The sequence below is a fragment of the Vipera berus genome (genome assembly GCF_964194415.1).
Source record: "Vipera berus genome assembly, chromosome: 2".
In the NCBI taxonomy this organism is placed as follows: domain Eukaryota; kingdom Metazoa; phylum Chordata; class Lepidosauria; order Squamata; family Viperidae; genus Vipera; species Vipera berus.
Genome location: NC_138203.1, coordinates 185,582,649 through 185,603,917, shown reverse-complemented (window position 1 = coordinate 185,603,917; position 21,269 = coordinate 185,582,649).

Sequence of the window (21,269 nt, the reverse complement as noted above, 5' to 3'; positions counted from 1 at the left end):
CCGAGGCCTCTTGTTTGCGGAGTCCCTCAGGGGTCGGTCCTCTCGCCTCTCCTGTTCAACATCTACATGAAACCGCTGGGTGAGATCATTCGTAGCTTTGGAGTAGGGTACCATCAGTATGCTGATGACACCCAGCTTTTCATCTCAACTCCAAACAGCATCAGTGATGCCCTCGACGTAATGTCCCGCTGCCTGAAAGCGGTCCGGGAATGGATGGGGAGGAACAGGCTTCAACTGAACCCGGACAAGACTGAATGGCTGTACGTACCGGCAAGCCAGGTTACTCAAAGCATCCCATCCCTTAACATCGGGGATGAGTTACTACCCCCTGTTGATAGGGCCAGCAACCTGGGTGTCCTCCTAGACTCACAGCTCTCCCTGGAAGATCACATAGGAGCTGTGACCAAGGGGGCCTTCTCCCGGGTTCGACTAGTGCGCCAACTACGACCTTATCTGGACCTGGATGCCTTACGTACAGTCACCCATGCCCTTGTGACCTCTCACCTAGACTACTGTAACGCTCTCTACATGGGGCTGCCCTTGAGATCCACTCGGAAGCTTCAACTGGTGCAAAGTGCAGCGGCACGGTCACTTTTGGGAGCCTCCCGATACTCCCATATCACACCTCTCCTCCGTGCGCTGCACTGGCTTCCAGTTGCCTTCCGGGTGAAGTTCAAGGTGCTAACAATGACATACAAAGCCCTACATGGCATGGGTCCGGACTACCTACGGGAACACCTTCTGCCAATGTCAACACCCCACCGCCCTGTGCGCTCCCACAGAGAGGGCCTCCTCAGGGTGCCACCGCTCAAGGAATGTCAGCTGGTGGCCCCCAGGGGGAGGGCATTCTCAGTGGGTGTGCCAGCCCTCTGGAACTGCTTACCAACTGAAATCCGGATGGCCCCCGACCTCCGCACCTTCCGGCGCGACTTGAAGACTTACCTATTCCAGCAGTCCGGCCTGGCCTGATAGCTCTAATTGGGGTCCCAGTTTGTTTTGTTTATTGTTTTTTCAGTACTGTTTCATTATGTTTGCCTACCTTACTCTGTACACCGCCCCGAGTCCCTCAGGAGAAGGGCGGTTTATAAAAACAAACAAACAAACAAACAAACAAACAAACAAATAAATAAATAAATAAATAAATAAATAAATAAATAAATAAATAAATAAATAAATAAATAAATAAATTAAATAATCCAGTGGTAGCAATTTGGTCCCTCCAAATTAAAAATCACAACAAAAATCATGAATTTAGCCCAAGTGGAAGCACATTTAATCTATTATAGCATGGATTTTCAAGAGGTATGTATAACTCTATTTCAAATCTATATTGTTTGCCATTTAGCTCAATATTTGCTTTAAGCCAAATGATGTTTGGATATCTCTAGCTAGTTATATTTTGGGGATGAGGTTTTTCATTATACAGTAGTGGCCAAAATTGTGGAAACCTTTTGGGAAAAGTGTACAGTAGAAATGCCACCTTTGGTTAAGTTTCCACCATTTTTTTCTTTTAATTTCTTTATAACTGTAGCCTTGTTCACTTAATAATACTATTTTACATCGCTTTCTGGGCAACCACTAAACTCTTAGCACTATTACTTTAATTTTATTACGTTTTAGAAGCTCACTAAATGAAAGAGAAAACAAACCAATTTGATAGCGATCACATAACACACTGAGAAATGTCCTCCTTTCAGCTTCAATACATGACATCAATAACTGAATCCTACTGTGATCTGATTGGCTCATTGCCGAAACAAGATGTTACCTGATTGGCTCTCTAAACACTCATGCTCATTGGCTACAATCAGATGAAGGACAGCTACCTGTTATCAACCTAAGCATGCTGTGCTTCCTTTTTCTGGTTGTTTGGCTATAACGTTTCATAGAATACAGTACAGATAATTGAACAAACTTTGTTGCATTACATTCTTGATTAAATTATCTTTCCATTGATTTATAATTTTATTACTACTCCAAAAAAAAGTGGTGTTATTAGCCATCAGACCTCAAAAATACACTTTTCCCAAAAGATTTCCACAATTTTGGCCACTGCTGCAGAGTTCAGTTGTACATTTTAAATATGAAATCATGGAATGATAGCATTGGAAGGAATTATTTAACCCACTGTTTTTCAAACCTGTCAACTTTAAACTGTGCGAACCTCAACTCCTAGAATTCCCCACCAGCATGCTGGGAATTGAAGTTCACACAACTTAAAGTTGACAAGTCTGAAAAAAACACTGATTTAGCTTCTCAAATCCACTTCCTGATAAGTGTTAGTAATGTAGACTGAGCCATCAGATTGATAGATGTATATCCAACCTCTGCCTGAAAACATCCTGTGAAGAGGAGCTCATTATCTCCTCAGTAATTGCTTCCTCAGTTTTTGCTTCTCAGTGCTAAATATATCCTGTTCTGTAATCTCTCCTTGTAAAACTTGTTTCCACTCTTCTCGTGATCTTTACTGCTTTTCTATCTTTCTTAAATTGTGATGCTCAAAAAGGGAGAATTCAGGATGGGCCTCAAACATAGGAAAGCTTTGTTTTGTTTTTAACTCAACCTACAAAAAAGTTGCCTGTTTCAGAAATGTCCTTACCTCGCCATCAAAAAAACAAAACAAAAACCACTCTACCAAAAAACAAAAGCCTGGTAGATTTATTAAAAGGATTTTAATTAACTTCAAATTTTTGCAGACATTTCACTTGAAAAGCAACATCTAAATTTAATTTTAATTGATTTCAGACAAGAAATCCCAAATATCAGCTCCCTTTTGGTCAATTGAATCACAAATGGAGGTTTTCTAATGTATTCACGTGTTTTTTTTTTACATTTTTTGATATGCAGAAATTTTCCACAAACTTAGTATTGGTTTAATTGTATGGATTTGCATCCCCATTAATAACTGTATGAATACAGAACATGGTTGGGTCAGAATGGGACAACTCACCACAACCAACTCACTACGAAACAAGTCCCTCAGGACAATTCAACAATTCAATTTAATTATTTGACATTCACATTTCATTTTCCCCTTTTATAATCCTTTCTTTAATGATTCTGTTCCACCATTTCTTCAATATTAGTGTAACTCTTGTCCCATGGTGAGTTGTCCAGTGGCAAGTTGGCCATACTGAATTGTCCTGCAGTGAGTTGGCTGTGGCAAGTTGCCCACCGTGAGTTGGCCAGGGTGACTTGGCCATGGCAGTTTGGCCAGAGTGAGTTGTCCTAGACTCTAGGTGGGTAGTTTTGGAAGGAAACAACTTATTGTCCCTACAAGATGTCTATTGTTTAGCATTTAGTAGTTACCTGAAGTATATATATTTTTTAAATTTCATGCAGTTTTAAACAGGGATACCCTACTCTCTACTCTCTATTACAGTTTCTAAGCAACTGCCCCAAGAGTCTGCCTGTAGGTTATTTGCTACGTCTGTACTGTGCCAATAAAATCACCATCTTCATTTTCTCAATTAACCACAATTTATCCACTGTACTAGTTACCTGCAACAAAGGAGATCCTGCATCCTCTGTTTTTCAAACACAATTGTGTCACATCTCTTACCACCTTTGAGTATTTGGTTTCATCAAGGACAGCTTTTCTTCTTAGACAAAGGAAAGAATGTGCTGTTTGATATGTAAGAAGAGTTTAAAATTCCAAAGAAATATCAACAATTAATCTGCCTGCCTCAAATGGATTTTATGTGCATTATGATAGATTTTTCAAATGTAATTTCAAACATTATTCATCATTTCCATCCTGTCACAAGATAGAATTCGCCAGGAATCATAGCTGAGTAGATGCTTACCGCATTATATGTGATAGTGAAGGACATGTATAACTCTAACTTGTCGAAGTGCAATTTGGCCTGAAGTTCACAAGAGATCATTATTGCTCATCAAATTATATTCTTTAAGAACATTGCTATGTAACATTTAAAATCTTTATATAAATGACCTTGATAAAGAGAATAAATTGAGCAATAGTATCACCCAGTGGACAAAGAACAGAAGCAAGGACTTGTTTTCAAGTACATTGTGCATAGTAAAACAACAACAACAATATGCTCTGTCACATACACATACCTACAGAGATATTACCATTTGCAAATATTATATGTAAATATTGAAGAATCCATTTTGTATCAATTATTTATTCTAATAGTTATTTAACAGCTTTGAAATCAATTATACAACTATTCTTAAATGTATACATTGATTATCAACATCATTCATGATGCTGTCTTCAGATTAGCCCTTATTCATGGTTTTATTTTTAGATCTATGTGTTTGTGTGTATTTGTGTGCACATAAATCTGTGTGTGTGTGTGTGTGTGTGTGTGTGTTTATTCTTGTCTCTCTTTTTGAAATCCACGTCCAGCGTCCTAGACATGTTCAGCAGTTTACATATGTAAGAATTAAATGTATTTTAGAGGCATACAACAAGTCCCATATACAACATCTATGATACACAGGAGACTCTAAAAACATTTGTGGATGCAGTACACATTGATTCCACTGCACGGATAGCTTTCATTTTCTTCAGAAGCTAAGGCAACCTGCATAAATTTCCACCCTAATCCTGTTCTCACACTTTGAGACTCATTAGGCAAGGAAATAATGACTAGTTCAAATCACATTGTGAGCTTCATGACTGAATTGAGATTTGAATCTGAGTTTCCCCAGTCATAGTAAACACTGTATTATAATTTCCTACTAATCAGGAATGGGTTTATTTTCTTCTACATATTTCAGAAGAAATGTCTCTGGGGACATGAGACCTCACTGCACTACAGTATTCTTTGCAGGTTCAAAATCCAAAATATGCTATAGATTGAGAAGGGTTTGCAATAGGAACCATCTTTGATCTCTGTCAGACATCAAAAGTATTTGGAATATCAGAAGCCAGCTGTACTTCAGTGGTAAATCAGAGTATTTTCATAAGCAAGATCCTAAATTGTTAATAAATTAGATATCTGATACAGCTGTGAAACTGTAAAAAGAAAACACAGTTTTTAAGTATAGAGGACACTAAGCTAGAAGGAGCAATAAAACTTAATTTGTGCTCTGAACTTAATTTTTAAGGTAAAAAGAAGTGGACAGGAAGAAGGCAATAAAATAATTCAAGTAGCAGAAACAATCAAAACAAGATTTGAGGTTAATACATTTTTACATTCTTTATGTTTCCCCCCCCCCGAAAATAGAAACAAAAAACTATCCCAACTATTAACAGTCCAGATAACAGTCAAGAACATTTCATTTTAGTAGTTAAATAGATATAGAATTAATAGTGCAATTAATTGCAAATAATATACAATTAACAGTGCAATTTTATATACATGCCTATTCCAATAAAAGCTTCTTTGTTTTCAGCTGGGTTCACTTACAGATTTCTTTGCAACAGCCTAAATCAGTAGTACTAAAATTGTTAGAAAGATGCAGTCCCACACAGCTCATAAATATACACACTGACCTGGCAATAAATGTCACCAAATTCAAAAGTCTACTATTGACGTAGCAAAAATTGAATTGTTATGCAAATGCGTGTTATGCCTTCAAATATCTAAAGCAGAAACTGTGATTGCCAAAATGCGGATTTAATATAAAATAAGCCTGCTTTATGTTCTAATAGGAGTGAGGGGAAAGTCATAAATATCATATATCCAGATGATTTATATGTTCAGTGCAATCATTTGTAAATAACATTAACTCACTGAGCTCCTAAGCGATATAATGAGATAAATATCCATTAGGTATAATAATTCAGATACTTGAAATTAATCTGTGAATATATCCAGATGGCCTGCTATTACCATGTATCTCACAAGATAGTTTATCATGTTGACCAAAAAAGCTAGTTATTTCAAAGTTAAGGAACTGTAAAGAATGCAGCAAGTGTTTAGCATTTTAATACTCTTTTAACAGTAATGAGAATTCATTCAGATTAAAACCAATGAGTTTTATACTTGTCCCATGTTTTTTCTATTATATTATTTACTTAATGTACCATTTCTGGTATCATTTAACAAGCCAGGATAATACTTCACATTTGTAGTCTGCCTTCCTAAAGATTGTTATATATAGTATAGTATAGTATAGTATAGTATAGTATAGTATAGTATAGTATAGTATAGTATAGTATAGTATAGTATAGTATAGTATAGTATAGTACAGTATCTATCTATCTATCTATCTATCTATCTATCTATCTATCTATCTATCTATCTATCTATCTATCTATCTATCTATCTATCTATCTATCTATCTATCTTTCTATCTATCCAAACAATGAAAACTCTAGATAGATTTTTCTTGGTCAAATAAGTCTCATTCTTGCACTCAGTTGTAAAGTCAATATGTTACAGGACATATATCGAGGAAACAGTCAGTCCACTAAAGATAGAAGGTGGAAAGGAAGTAACAGGCAGTAGAGAGAAAACAGAGTTTCTTAACTCATTCTTTGCATCAGTCTTCACACAAAAAGAAACTATAGCCCAACCTACCAAAGCATAACTACTTGCCCCATTTTTTTCTATTATATTATTTACTTGATGTACCATTTCTGGTACCATTTAATAAGCCAGGATAATACTTCACATTTGTAGTCTTCCTTCCTAAAGATTGTTATGTATAGTATAGTATAGTATAGTATAGTATAGTATAGTATAGTATAGTATAGTATAGTATAGTATAGTATAGTATAGTATAGTATAGTATAGTAGCGTAGCCTATCTATCTATCTATCTATCTATCTATCTATCTATCTATCTATCTATCTATCTATCTATCTATCCAGCCAATGAAAACTCTAGATAGATTTTTCTTGGTCAAATAAGTCTCATTCTTGCACTGAATTGTAAAGTCAATATGTTATATGACATATATCGAGGAAACGGTCAGTCCAATAAAGAGAGAAGATGGTAAGGAGGTAACAGGCAGTAGAGAGAAAACACAGCTGCTTAACTCATTCTTTGCATCAGTCTTCACACAAAAAGAAACTATAGCCCAACCTACCAAAGCATAACTGTAAAAGACAGACTAGAAATGAAAATTAAAATAACCAAGAAAATGGTAAGGGGACACCTGTCTGGTCTTGAATATGAACCACCAGGAGCTGATGGCTTACATCCCAGAATTCTGAAGGAGCTATCAGATGTTATCTCAGAACCATTGTATCACATATTTTTTAAAAAATCCTGGAACACCAGGGAACTACCAGAGGACTGGAAAAGAGATGATATGGTTCCCATCTTCAAAAAAGGAAAAAGAAAAAAATGACCCAGGAAACTACAGACCAATGAGCCTAGCCTCAATACCTGGCAGATATTGGGGGGGGGGGGGAACCAGATCTGTAGATATGTAGATACAAAAAAAAAGCTTAACTAGTAGCCAGCACAAATTTGTTAAAAACAGATCACACCAATCTTATTTCATTCTTTGACAGAGTGACTAAATTAGTAGACAAACTAAATGTTATGGACATAGTATACTTAGACTTCAGCAAAGCATTTGACAAAGTAGATCACAACCTATTTCTTGGCTAACTAGGAAAATAAGGGATAAATAGCATCATCACCAGATGGATTTGTAACTGGCTGACAAACCATACTCAAGAAGTAGTTCTTAATGGTACTGCATCTATGTGGAAGTAAGTAAGCAATGGGGTATCACAAGGTTCCATCTTAGGCCCAGTAGTCTTAAAATCTTCATAAATGACTTAGAGGAGGGAATAGAAGGGGAATTCATCAAATTTGCAGATGACACTAAGGAACAGAAGAAGAAAAGCTCAGGATCTAAAAAGATCTTAGCAGACTTGAACAATGGGCCCTATCCAACAACATGAAATTTAATGTGGAGAAAAGCAAGGTTTTACACCAAGGCAGGAAAAAACAAAGTACAAATTAGGTGAAACCTGGTTCAATGAGCACTTAAGCATGAGCCAGCAATGTGCGGCAGCAGCCAAAATAGCTAATACAATCCATGGTTGTATAAACAGAGGCATAGAATCAAAATTACATGAAGTATTTGTACCACTTTATAAATCCTTAGTAAGACCACACCTGGAATACTGCATCCAATTTAGGTTACCACATTAAAAGAAAGATGTGGAGATTTTGGAAAAGTGCAAAGAGCAACTAAGATGATTAAGGACCTGGAGACAAAAAAACATATGAAGAATGGTTGCAGGAATTGGGTATGGCCAGTCTAGAGAAAAGAAGGACTAGGGGGAGACATGATAGCAGGATTCCAGTATTTGAGAGGCTGCCACATAGAAGAGAGGGTAAACGCATCTTCCAATGCACCAGAAGGCAAAACAAGAAACAGTGCATGGAAACTAACCAAGGAGAGAAGCAACCTGGAATTAAGGAGAAACTTCCTATCAGTGAGGACAGTTAACCAGTGGAACAGCTTGACTTCAGAAGTTGTAGGTGCTTCATCACTGGAGGTTTTTAAGAAAAGACTGGACAGCCACCTATCTGAAATGGTATAGGGTCTCCTGCTTGAGCAGGGAGTTGGACTAGGTCCCTTCCAGCTCTATTCTAAGTGATTGAAGTCTGAATGTACTTTCTTGCCTAAAGTGGAGTGAAGCTCTTCCTAACATTGGGAGAATACACAGAACTCAGATACAAACTTTCCAATTCCACTGGTAAAGTCTAAGGCTAATGGGGTAACGGCATGCATAGCTAAGTAGCATAGAATGCACAGAGATTGAGGGCTACACAATGTTCTGTTTCTTAGGTTGCTTCATGTGAATTGAACCTATGGTGGAGAGGACCATACTTATTGACTCCATGCCCATGCTTCAATGGAAGATCTGAATTCCTGCTTGGATAGAGAGATGAACTATAGAGATATACTCCTTACAAATGTACCGGCTATTACACATAAACAGATGGCCAGGTGAAGAATGGGAATGAAGCAATCAGTTTTCTTCTCTTACAAACCTCAGATATGCATCTGAATGTATGAATATAGGAAACATAGAGTGCTGATGGTAGAGGAAGAGGCAGGTATACGACTTATGGCAAATAAAAAAATCATATATGGGCTTTCACTGTGGCTAAGGAATGCATTAGATCAGGGGTCTTCAAACTATGACTTGTGGACTTCAACTCCCAGAATTCCTCAGCCAGCATGCCATGTTGGAAGACCCCTGTATTAGATGAAGTGATGGTCTCTGAAAATTTACAATCTTCCTTGCTTCCTTCCTTCCTTCCTTCCTTCCTTCCTTCCTTCCTTCCTTCCTTCCTTCCTTCCTTCCTTCCTTCCTTCCTTCCTTCCTTCCTTCCTTCCTTCCTTCCTTCCTTTCTCATTGGATATTAGGCATATTAATTTTAATTTGAATGGAATATGTATAAAGCCTATGCCAAATTTAGGATTCAGTTAAAAATGGTCAGTTAAAAATATGGAGGTATGAATATTTCCAACAGTCCTATCTTTTCCCATGCTTTGATGACAGTTTCAGAGGGCAGCTTTAAACAGGTTATAGACAGGTCCTATGCTCATATTCCCTTTTAATGTGAAGCACATTTTCTGAATTATTTCCAAAGTACTGTGCCTTCCCAGAAGGGTTAATGCAGTAATTAGATACATTTAGAGTTTGAAGTGTACAGCTATATTAACAAACTAACATGAGACAACTTTAACCTTCCTTTCACTGAATGTCATTTTTCTGAATAGAATTGATAGTATTTGATGGAGATGATCCTAGACAATAGACATTGTCTATTGCATTAGTATGAAGGGGATACAAACTAAATTTGCCATGCATTTTTTACAGTAGCATAATGTGATTTCATAATAGCGACGTACTTGTAGAGTGAATCTTTGGAATGTTGTTTTTTTTAATCTCATTTCACATAAGACGCCTGTGTCCAATTCTGGGAGTTCTACTTCTTCCATTACAATTTACAACACATAAGCTTTGAGCTTTCTGGCCAGGACTGAGAATGTTTAATTTTTAACTTATTGTAATTGGGTTTTTTAATCAGAGTTATAGGGGTTTTAGATTTTTAATCAAGGATAATTTAATCTATTTTAATTGTTATTAACTTTTTGTATTGTAATGTTGTTTTAATTGCCTTGTGAACCGCCCTGGGTCCTACGGGAGAAGGGCGGTATATAAGTTCAATAAATAATAATAATAATAATAATAATAATAATAATAATAATAATAATAATAATAATAATAATAATAATTTTTAATGAGGAACCTGCAAATTTGCAAAACTCAGTTGAAAATATTTCAGTTGAAAAAAACTGAAGCTTACAAATTCTATGCAATGTTGCAATTCACTCTACAAGTAGGTCCCTTTTATTAAATCACATTATGATACTGTAAAAAATACATGGCAATCTGACTTTATATCCCCTCCATAATACTGCAATGGTGCATTTGTTTCTATGTTTTAATGATCAGGAAACTAGCATGGGAACCAAAAATGTATTCCTGGAGATGATTCTAGAGGATTAACAGCACGATTAGTTAGTAAATCAGTAACACACCTATTTAAATAGGCACAGGATTGTGGCTAAAATCTGCTTACTGAAGATATTTGACATGAAAACACTATAGGTAAAACACCCCTAAATTCAGATATATTTTTTTCCTCAAGGATTTACAATATTTCACTTACATTTTTTTTTCCATTTTTCCCTGGCTTTACTTAAAGTTAGATACAGACACACTTAAGGCAGACAGCAGGGCTGATAAAGGGAATGCATGAAAGCATTGTACTCCACTTTGCTGAAGCAAGATAGCAACACATTTGATCTCTGGCGATTTGTGCAAATATGTGCCCCCAAACTCATGGAATGTCTATGTGTGTATCTGTGTTTGTTTGTTTAATGTGTGTGTATTGTGTATGTATGTATATCTATATCTATCTGTCTTTGTGTGTGTGTGTGTGTGTGTGTGTGTGTATAAACCCTATTACCTAGAAATTACATAGCCCTAGAAATCATATGTATCATGATGTAAAATTCAGAGGCTACAGTGGAGAATACTGTAAAGCCCATGAAAATAGTAAGTTCCATTTCCAGGTATATAGGAAACAAGAAACCTATGCAGACTTACCAATGTATACACTCCAATTATGTCAAGGGGATTTATTTTCAAAGAAATTACGTGCAGAATTATGCTCTAGAATTTCTTCACACTTTAGCAAAGGTGGATAATTATATAATATCACTGGTTAGCCAAGCTTTATTGCTCTGGTGTAATAAATAAATTTATTACACATATATAACTGCTGCTACAGCAGAACATCTCCTTAAAGCTACTGAGAAAGCACTGATTTCATAGGTTCTGGCGGGTGGAGGAAGGGAGGACATAGAGATCTACGAAGTATGCTACATGGTTTTCTTCTGGCTTTTTTTGTTTGCTTATTTGTTTGTTTTATTATTATTTTTTTAGCAAAAATGGTTTCAATTATCAGGAACTGGTATGAATTTCTATGCTACAAATATTACTTTCAGAAGTGTTTCATGGCACAGCCAGCTGGTCACCAGTAAATAACAAGGAGAAGAGTTTGAGTTGCACTGTTCCCCTTATCAAGTAATGCTGTTTTTTTTTAGTTTTTAGTATATAAAGGTGTTTGGACATAATAGATTTCCCACTAATACACTGTACATTCCTCAGCTGCCCCACAGTCTTATCTTCTGATGCTATAAAATTCCAGATGTCATGAAATGGTTGTGCTAAAACTTGGAGATGACCTTATTTCTGGGAAGGTCAGTGAATGATTTGAGCTAGCAAACTGAATTCTTTATTGGTGACGATCCAGAGCTCTCATTGCCCAAGTCTAGAAAATAGCTGATGGAGGAAAGCAAGTGCCAACAGTGACTTAATTTATTGTTTCTCAAGAACTGCTATTATTTAATAACATTAAGACATTGGAAAAATGATATCTTTGTAGATGTCATGGAATGGTTGTGTAGATCTACCTGTTTTGGAAAAGACTTTTTTTTTCTAATCAAGGGATACAGATTCTGCGATATTGTTCAGTAATGCCTTGCATTGTAGATATTATAGCAGCATTGCTAAATCAGTGACTATTGATAAAATAACTTTAGGTCAATTGATAGACCTGAAGATGAATTTTTAACATACTTATATTAGGACACCCAGTGCTGCAGTGATTAGAATGTTGTACTGCAGGCTAACTCTGCCCAGAGTCTAGAGCAGGGATGTCAAACTGCCGGCCCGCGAGCTGGAGCGTCACGGAGAAACCGTGCCCATTCCATTTTCGGCAATGGGAAAAAGTTCCGATACGTCGCGCGACATCACATGACGTCGCGAGTTTGACATGCCTGGTCTAAAGTATGATACTGATCGGCTCAAGGTTGACTCAGCCTTCTGTCTTTTTTAGGTTGGTAAAATGAGGACCCAGATTGTTGGGGGTAATATGCTGGCACTGTAAACCACCCAGAGGGTTGTATAAAGCACTATGGGGTGATATATAAATCTGTGCTGTTGCTATTGCTATTAAGAGATAACTATAATCCATTAGATATAATGGATATTTATATATTTATAATTATATTTATTAACTTCATTAACAACATTGTTTGGACCAGCAGCATTTTCAGCTCACACTATAACAATTTGTTAAATAATTTAAAACTAAAAAAAAACACTACAATTTGTTAAGAAATGAGTGAAATAAATAACTACACCAGGGGTATCAAACTACTGGCCCACAGGCCGGATGCGTCATCTGGAAGCTGCGCCCACCCCATTGCTGACAATGGCAAAACTGTCTCGATACGTTCCGCAATGTCACATGACATTGCGAGTTTGACATCTCTGAACTACACTTTCCAGACAGTGGGAGAGTATCTTAACCTCTATAGAAGAGTGTTAATAAGCCTCAACTACAATTTATGCAACAATGGCAAAAAATATTTAGAATGTATTGGACTCCAATACGTTTGTGTAGAAAAGCACTGTGAAAAGTTGGAGATACAGTATAATAAGGATAATGCTTCTTTAAAACATATGTTTCTACAATGTCCTATACTTACCAAGTTTGGAGAGAAAGTAGTAGATTATATAAATATGATTGTGCAACAAAAGCTACAATTTTCAAAGGATGATATTCTTTTGAACTATAAATGGAGTACATGGAATTTGACAGCTGGACAATGTAAGTGGATTCTCTGTGCCCTTACTATGGTTAAAAAACTGATATTGCAGCACAGGAAAAATAAATGTATGGCCCCATTTATTCAGTGGATTGAAAACCTGATTACACTTGAGCCACTTATGAGTAGATTGCCTACAGATGTAGACTTTGTATAGGCAAATACAATAAAATATGAGACACATTGATACAGAATCCACTAAATTAGAAAAGTAATAAAATGTATTAGAAATATATTCATATTTGAAATTATATGAAAGAGTATAATTGTAACTTTTTATTACTATAATGACATAATTGTTTTGTTAGAACAATTTTATGTTTTTTTCCTCCTTCATTTTGACAGTACTTGTCCATCACTATTATCTTTGGGTTTTGCTCTTTTCTCTTTATTAATTAAAAAGCAATGACATATAAACAAAAAAGTAAATAATTTGTCTTTTCCTTCTTAATTTATTTAATTTGTAAGGTAGAATTGCCTTGGTACTACAAAGCACTTTCCCTTAGCATTTTGACCGTTTTCTCATGAATGTAAGACTACACCCCACTTGATCAGTGACAAAATATTTTTTTTGCTAATATTATATCCCTATTGTCACTTTAAAGAAAATAACTGGTGGGGAGGGTTAATTGTATTTAAAAAAATAAAATCTTTTTTTTAAAAAAAATAGACTGTTAAAAAAATAATAAATGCATTAAATTATAATGATACATGAATTCTTTACAGCAATTAAACAAAGACAAGGGCAAAGCTGGCACAGTGATAAAACTGGAAGGGAACAAACAAAAACTATCCAAATGAAAAAGAGGCTTTGGTCATCCTTGCCAAAGGCCTGGGCAAATGGCCAAGACTTCAAGGCCTTTTGAAACACTAGTGAGGGAGGAAGGCTATTTGTATCCACGGGGGAACCCCATTGCAGAGAGCAAACACTGATACAGGGAAGACACACTTTGAGGAACATGATAGATGGCATTATTAATCAAAGGAACTGAGAGTATGCCAACCCTGCCAGACTGAATTGGCTAAGCAGTTACTATGGGAGGTAGAAGGTCCTTCAATTAACCAGGCCCTGTGTTATTTTTTTAACTGAATTAGACAAATGCTATAAGTATATAAATGCAGAAAGAATTATTTTGGAACCTTCATCTAAGAGTTCAGCATGTCAACATGTGGTTCAAGCCATATCTGTGCAGGCATTAACTGTCCCTTGTATTCTTGCACATTTTCTTTCCTAAACATTTGTGCACTGTTTCATGTCAAGAGCTGTTTTGCTCCCACAACTACCATTTGGCTAGCAGTCTGTTAGTTGCAATTGATAAGCTTTGCTGCGCTTGCTTCAGTGCACAAATTCAATTCATTATAAAGGCTATAACTAGTGACTAGTAAAGAATGAAAGGATTGGTTTCCCTTCAGTATATTCATTGCAAATAAACTCACCAATTTCAACCTGATCCCCAAAAGAAATATTATTCATCATAATTGGTTTATTTTTTAATATAAGAAGCCTGATAAGTAATTGCCAATTCTTGCTTGTTATCTCACAGTATATTAGGTCAATATAAAACTGAGGATCAGTTTCAATCAGTCAATATCAGTTTCATGTGATTTTACGTTTATGTATAAATTTTAAATGTATAATATACTTACATAATGCACAGACACATACTTTTGGAAATCTTTATTCTTTGTCATTTACAACTTTTTCCTAATATTTAGAGTTTTCTATAGTTCTTTATTAATGTTAGCTTTTAAAAACAAAACTAATCCTAATGTAAATATGCATGTGCCCATAGTATTTTGATAGGTATAGCACCTGGCTGACATTTCTGGATTTCAAATATAAATAAATTTGGGCTTTATTAAGTTTTAGGTGGGACATTTTCCTGGAATTTTAGAGCTTTAAACTAGACTGGGATTTCAAAATCTCCCAAATGTCCCAAATAGTCGGTAGCAAAACTCTTCTATCCTATTGCCAGCATATATACATATAGAAAACGGTCAAAATGCTAAGGCAAAGTGCTTTGTAGCACCAAGGCAATTCTACCTTACAAATTAAATAAATTAAGAAGGAAAAGACAAAAAAATTCTTTATTAGCAATTTGAATAATTTACACAAATAATGTGCTGTCATAAGTTGTGACTATAACCTGTGGATAGCCTTGAGTTAGGCCAAACAGGAAAGAAAGATTTAATTAGCAAGGCATACTCAAATGACTTGACAAATATTTAACACACACACACACACACACACACACACACACACACACGTATATGTATATGTATATGTATATGTATATGTATATGTATATGTATATGTATATGTATATGTATATGTATATGTATATGTATATGTATATGTATATGTATATGTATATGTATAAAAAGGTAAAGTTTCCGCTGCACATGCGCGCTAGTCATTTCCAACTCTAGGGGCCGGTGCTCATCTCCGTTTCAAAGCCGAAGAGCCAGCGCTTGTCCGAGGATGTCTCCGTGGTCATGTGGCCGGCATGACTAGACGCCAAAGGGGCACGGAACGCTGTTACCTTCCCACCGTAGTGGTTCCTATTTTTCTACTTGCATTTTACGTGCTTTCGAACTGCTAGGTTGGCAGAAGCTGGGATGAGTAACAGGCGCTCGGTCTGTTACGTGGCACTCGGGATTCGACCCACCAAACTGCCGACCTTCTGATCGACAAGCTCAGCGTCCTAAGCCACCGCGTCCCTTCTGTATATGTATATGTATATGTGTATATATATATTTATATGTATATATGTATATGTGTATGTGTGTGCATGTATATGTGTATATACTGTACACACACACACACACACACACACACACACACACACACATATATATATATATATATATATATATATATATATATATATATATATATATATGATGGTAGAGGACAGGAAGGCCTGGAGGAATGTTGTCCATAGGGTCGCGATGGGTCGGACACGACTTCGCAGCTAACAACAACAATATATATATATATATATATATATATATATATATATATATATATATATATATATATATATATATATATATATATATATATATATATATATATATATATATATGTATGTATGTATATACTGTATATATACAGAGAGAGAGAGAGACAGAGAGAGAGAGAGAGACAGAGAGAGAGAGAGAGAGAGAGAGAGAGAAATAGTTGAACATTGGGATAATATAAAAAAAACAACTGTTTAATAAACTTAGCTTTTGTCGGGTAACTGCCGACATCGTCCATAAACCAAAACAAACTTTATGTGCCAAGGTGATGCACCAAAAGAGCTGCTTCCCATGAAGCAAGATCTTCAGTGATATACAGAGTGCAATGCAAGGACTGTCACTGTAATTATATTGGGGAGACAACCAAACAACTTACAACTAGGATCCACAAACACAAACTGGCCATCAGATGACAAGAGCTACACAAGCAACAGGGGGGGATGGCTATAGGGCAGGAAACATTGGAAGACCATCCATGGCAACAGGTATTCAGCCATGCCCAAAGCAGGCAAAGAGAGTGACAACAGGAGAGGCGAGGATCCCTGAACTCATGAATATGCAGACGGATGCAAGATAACTGGAAGCAATACAATTAGCAGGGGTGAGTAGACCGGTGGCGTGTTCCATGAGCAGAGCACTTCCAGCATAATGGAACACGCCACCAGTCTACTCACCCCTGCTAATTGTATTGCTTCTAGTTATCTTGCATCCGTCTGCATATTCGTGAGTTCAGGGATATATATGTATGTGTATATGTTGTGCCAATGTCTGAAAAGAGAATGATATATAATATCAAACTCTCCATACTCTCTCCATACCACAGCAGAGTCCAATATAATGGATTGTGTCACTATATTTGCACCGAAATCAATAGCCTTTAGTTGTTTTTTAATTCCACCCTTAAACTGTATTTGACTAGTATTGGTATATACTCACTTCTTAGAGGCTCCCGACAGATGCTAAATAGCCAAATACCAGATTCTGCACTGAGTAGTGAGTTGAATTAGAACATCCTTCATTGAGCAGTGAGTTGGATTAGATGACCTGTATGTTCTCTCCATTTCTATGATCTAAAACTTTAGTACAGGCTTTACATTAATTTAATGTTAATAAGATTAATCTTTAATACAGAAAATGTTAAGAAGTTTATTATTGCCTCTTCCTTTCTGATGCAGTCTAATAGAGGACTCATTCTGAAATACCAAGAATCTTGACCCTATTTCAGACTTTAAATAGGTTCATCTTACAACCATGTATTGAATAAGTCATAGAAACAATTGGGCTTAATTAAAGATGACAAAGGAATTGGGAGAAAAGATGCATGGTGTAGTAATCAGGTAATGAGATTGGAATTTCTTCCCCTACCAACCCAGTACAGCAGAAATGTGATTTCATACAGGGTAATCACTGGTTCTTATGCCAATGATGAGATAAATCAGCATTGTTTTTATATCTTAGAGCAGCATTCCTATTTTCTTTCACAGCATTTCTGCCAGGAATTCATAAAGTAATTTAAAAAGCGGATCTTGGAAATTGACTGGATGAATTTGGTTAAGACATTTTTATCTTTTGAATTTTCACAGGTTTAAAACTATCACCAAGAGAGAAACTGGTAATTAATCCCTTCAATTAGAACCAGTACCTTTTGTTAGAACAAAATCCCAAAGGGAAACCAGCAATAATTAGACATACTAGCTACTGTAGTTGGTGGGCCCCAGCAAACAATGCTTTAGGACTGCTACTTTACACTTTTCCTTGTGGAAACACTGTACAACAATTGAATCAGAGCTGTTTACTCTTTTATTTCTTCCAAAAACAGCTACTTTCTACTTGGCCTTTCCAATGGCTTTTATGTAAACAGATCAAGGCGCTCAGACAGTGGGAAGTAAAACTGTTTCAGAATCTTATCAGTGATGCCATATGCTTGAAGGGAAGGCCATATAACATTTTTTTTACATTTTATATTGGCAATATTGGATAGGAGTCAAGGGTCCTTTTTGAAGGGTTACCTAGCATCTATGCTTGAAATATATCCTATATCCTATATATTTTTTTCTTTTATAAGAAACCTCTTATCTCAGTTCTTTCCATTTACAGCAAAGATTTCTACTGTGGTCTTTTCATTTCTTTGTGTGAGCACCAAAACTTTGGCTGAATTCTAGTTATGCTAAAATCAGTAGGAGTCAACTGAATTATAAAAATAAGGTTATCAGTGTCTGTTGAATGAATATACATTTTTCATGGCCTGATTCCCTACACTTCTCTTTTTTTTAGTAATGAATTTACTTAAGGCCACAGGTAAATTAACATTGCAAAGCAAACATTAAAGAATAGGAATCATTGAAGGTGATTTTTTTTTGCTACAAGGAATAGGAGAAAGCTTATTTTCTTCTTTCTTTATGACCAAACATATCTCTACAGATTAATGCCCTGAAAATGAAGCCAAGCTGCCTTGTACTTTTTTCAGTTTTGAAATTATAATTGCTTTGTGCTTCTTCTGGAAAGATGCAATTCCGAAGTAGGCCAAAACAGTGTTCTTGCTACATTGCAACACACACACACACACACACACACACACACACACACAAACACAAAGACACACACACTCAAGAGATGGCAACCCTGGTGACTGATTTGCTTGCAAAAAGTCACAGCATGCTTATAATTCATGGCCAACTGTGTTCAAATGCATTTCAAACATTGTTTATGCCTTTAGGCAGTTTTACAACTTTTCATATTAAAGTCTAGAGTATACCTATAAATAGCTAGGACCTCAGTGAAAAACAAGTTTAACATAAAGCAGCTGAATTCCCAGGCTGTTCATTCTTACATTTCTAAATTGTGCACAGTCACTGGCTCTTAGAAAACCAATCCCAGCTTAGCGAGGGCTCAGACTGATATTTTAAATTGCTAATGATATTTTATCTCAACAAAGTAAGAAAATGCCACAATGGAAATAAGGGAGGCTATAAAAATCACAAACAGACATATACACATACCTTTCCTTATAGCCACTCATATGAATAACTTCAAATGGTAGAGTTTATCATCTCTCATATTCAAAACTGTATTGATTAAAAATGTGATAGATTTTCTATAAGATTGTCTGTCATTCATCTGTCTGGTCTGTCTGCCTAGCTACATACTGTATCTATCCTACCTAGCATTATTGCTACTGTTTTATTCTATCTTTATGTGTATGACAGCATGCATAGCAATAGCACTTAGACTTATATATTGCTTCACTGTGCTTTGTAGCCCTCTATAAGCAGTTTACAGAGTCAGCATATTGCCCCCAAAATCTGGGTCCTTATTTTACTGACTTTGGAAGGATGGAAGGTTGAGTCAACCTTGAGCCAGTGAGAATCGAATTGCCGAACTGCTAGCAGCCCGCAGTCAGCAGAAGTAGCCTGCAGTACTGCACAGAGCCAGCACGACTCTGCATACATGTATATGGGATCTGTTACTTCTGGCAAGAATCCTGAGTTCCTTCTCACTCTCCTCATTGTCTAATTTCTTAGTTGTAATACAAGTAAGAAACTACTCTTTTAAACTGTTATATTCCTGGCAAAATTAATGTACCAGTATATATGTATGTATATATGTATGTTGAGCTTAAATGGACTCCAGAAGATGGTAGAGGACTGGACGGCCTGGAGGAACGTTGTCCATAGGGTCGCGATGCGTCGGACACGACTTCGCAACTAACAACAACATATATGTATGTATATATGTATACACACACACACACACGTGTGTATGTGTGTGTAAGAGTTTTTACTGGTCAGACCGGTTTGATCAATGCACCTTGGGTTTTTGAACTTGCTATATTGCAGTTCTATTATTATGATTTCTTTTGCCTTGCAGCTCCAACCTAGGAGCATTAAGCAGGACTCAAGTCGCTACTGCGATACATTGTGTATTCAAATTTCTTTTTGCTCCCATTTAACTCTTTGTCAGCAAAACGAAATTCATATATATACAGTCATGGCCGAAATTGTTGGCACCCTAGAAATTTTTCCAGAAAATCAAGTATTTCTCATAGAAAAGTATTGCAGGAACACATGTTTTGCTATACACAGGTTTATTCCCTTTGTGTGTATTGGAACACAACAAAAAAAGGGAGGGAAAAAAGCAAATTGGACATAATGTCAAACAAAACTCCAAAAATGGGCCGGACAAAATTATTGGCACCCTTAACTTAATATTTGGTTGCACACCCTTTGGAAAAAATAACTGAAATCAGTCACTTCCTATAACCATCAATAAGCTTCTTACACCTCTCACCTGGAATTTTGGACCACTTTTCCTTTGCAAACTGCTCCAGGTCTCTCTTATTGGAAGGGCACCTTTTCCCAACATCAATTTTAAGATCTCTCCACAGGTGTTCAATGGGATTCAGATCTGGACTCATTGCTGGCCACTTCAGAACTCTCCAGCACTTTCTTGCCATCCATTTCTGGGTGCTTTTTGACGTATGTTTGGGGTCATTGTCCTGCTGGAAGACCCAAGATCTCAGACGCAAACCCAGCATTCTGACACTGGGCTCTACAGTGCGACCCAAAATCCTTTGGTAATCCTCAGATTTCATGATGCCTTGCACACATTCAAGGCACCCAGTGCCAGAGGCAGCAAAACAACCCCAAAACATCATTGAACCTCCACCACATTTCACTGTAGGTACTGTGTTCTTTTCTTTGTAGGCCTCATTTCATTTTCGGTAAACAGTAGAATGATGTGCTTTACCAAAAAGCTGTATCTTGGTCTCATCTGTCCACAAGACGTTTTCCCAGAAGGATTTTGGCTTACTCAAGTACATTTTGGCAAACTCTAATCTTGCTTTTTTATGTCTCTGTGTCAGCAGTGGGGTCCTCCTGGGTCTCCTGCCATAGCGTTTCATTTCATTTAAATGTCGACGGATAGTTCGCGCTGACACTGATGCTCCCTGAGCCTGCAGGACAGCTTGCATTCCTTTGGAACTTGTTTAGGGCTGCTTATCCACCATCCGGACTATCCTGCATTGCAACCTTTCATCATTTTTTCTCTTCTGTCCACGACCAGGGAGATTCGCTACAGTGCCATGGGTTGCAAACTTCTTGATA